The following is a 2,500-nucleotide window of genomic DNA, read 5'->3' as shown; positions in this document are numbered from 1 at the left end:
GGTGTAAATGATACAACGTGTATGTGAGTCTCTTTTTTCGTAAACAATTTACGGTTGAAGACCAGGTTCAGGCTAATAATAAGTGTAAAATAATTCAAAATTACTAAAACGTAGAGAATATCGAAAGATTATTTTTGTTCTTACAGTAACAAACGGTATCACCATTTATTTTTCAAGAATTAGGTACAATATGGCATAAACTTACCCAGTGATTCATTCTCCGTAAAAACAGCAAACGCGTTAAAATCCAACCCTTTTGCATTCATACGACAGGTGTTTTGATTGCCATGATTCAAAATAAACTAATTTCTATACGATTCATCAAACAAATTTACATTTAGATGAGACTAATAACAGTGTATATGACAGAAATGATACTTCTGATTTCAAAATGAAGTGCAGCTGTCACAGACACATTTGGCCAAAATTAATGTTTCTTACATCCTTTCCAGCTATGATCAAAAGAGTGTTCTTGACGATTATAATTACTATATGTTTTGTATCATGATAAAAATAAGCAACAGGAGAAGTAAGGTGTATTTTAATCATTGTCTGATATTATAATTTAGAAGAATATTAATTTGTGGTTTCATTGTGAATAAAATAAGAATTAAGATTTTTTGTTCATATGATTATTTTCAAAAAGGGAGATTTTTATTTTTTAGGCTAGTCTTCAGCTATTTTTCAGGAGGTAGAGTAATACACACACACTTACACACACATACATACATACATACATACATACATACATACATACATATATATATATATATATATATATATATATATATATATATATATATATATATATATATATATATATATATATATATATATATATATATATAAAGACCACTGGAAAAAAAACGTGAAAATTCATCATCATTACTCTCTTATGAGAGTATAATTTACATATCAATATATTCGCATTGTCCCTATCATATTCTGTTCAAAGAACGGGCTATATTATTCCAAAATCACAAATAGCTATGATCATTACGATGATGACGATGAAGGCCCATATACAATGATCAATCATTGTCCAGCGAATGTAATAATAGGGGCATTTCAGGAATTGCATTAAGCTTAGCGGACACTTTATGCTACATGGGACAGCCAAATCAAATCCTATGAAAGCAGTGCTATGAAAAGGATATTTTCCAATGCACTGATGGCTGTGTTATGAATACATCATCAATCTACGGCTGTAGGAACTCATTTCAATTCCAGTTGTTGTTTTCAATGACTGATGAACCTGTGTATAAAAAAGCTCCTTTTAAAGCGACGGGTTTGACATCAGTTGGGCAAAGTAATGAAAAATGAAAACATATAGCGTTTAAATATAATCGGATTAGTGGTATATTCTCATTTGAGTAATATATAAAAATATAGAAACTGCATACATTTTTTTCAGTAAATATTCTCTCTCTCTCTCTCTCTCTCTCTCTCTCTCTCTCTCTCTCTCTCTCTCTCTCTGTCATGCACACGCTCTCCAATATCATGAAATTCATATATAACGTTCTCTTGGGGAATAGATAGAGAAAGATGTAATATGGAAGTAATACATAAAAAATCCCCAAATATTTGCTTTCCCATTTGTCGGCGAATGGGAATTGTAATGTTGATACAAATATTTAAAAAGCTTGCTTGCGTAGTCCTAGCTGTTTTATATTTGCCTAGTTTTAATTGCATTTCCTGTAAATCTTCGTTATTTCTCTACCCGGAAACTTATTTCAGAACTACACTGCATCCCTGAAATTAACCGTGAAGATATTATATTTCTAGAACTAATCATTGCTGAAAATTGCAGATAGCATTACAATTGTGACTGAATTAAATTACCTACCATAACCCCAGAAGACGCAAAGACTAAGTAATTGCTTCTATCAGAAATAACACACAATTAGAGTAGTTATTGTCTGTGTTACACATTGTAGCGAAACATGGATAGTTAAATCCGTAGACTTTATTGTCTTTCCCTTTGCGTGAAGGCAAATTTCATCTCTCCGTATTTGTTCCTGTTTTACTGTTCATTTTAACTCAAATTGAATAAATTAAGTAAACAAACAGTAACCAAGATCTTAGGAAAATGTTTTAATGCAATTAACTATGGGCCTGATGGACAGTCGACTGTAGTGGTTTTCAGACATGGTGGCATATCAAAAATTTTTTTTAGGTAGTCAGTCAGATACGACTTTCCAGTTATTTATAACTGGAAATATTAGAATTAATTATTACAATGAAATCACAATGAAAGAAATCATTTACTGTAAAATGAATATTATAACCGAATTGATGATTACCTTCTACGATGATATAAAATGGTACTTCCCATTATTCATCTTTCATTGCTTGAAAAAAAGTAATCACTTCTCTAATGGGCTTCAGCATGTAAAATGTCATTTTGTCTACAATGCAATTTGGTAAAATTACGAGTATGGCAATTAATCCCTTATTAATAACAGCAAACGAATTACGCCTTATTAATGGCAGAAAACGA

Source organism: Macrobrachium rosenbergii, chromosome 21, assembly GCF_040412425.1.
Source record: "Macrobrachium rosenbergii isolate ZJJX-2024 chromosome 21, ASM4041242v1, whole genome shotgun sequence".
Lineage (NCBI taxonomy): Eukaryota > Metazoa > Arthropoda > Malacostraca > Decapoda > Palaemonidae > Macrobrachium > Macrobrachium rosenbergii.
The sequence above is the reverse complement of the archived record's forward strand: the minus strand, read 5'-3'. Positions refer to the sequence as shown.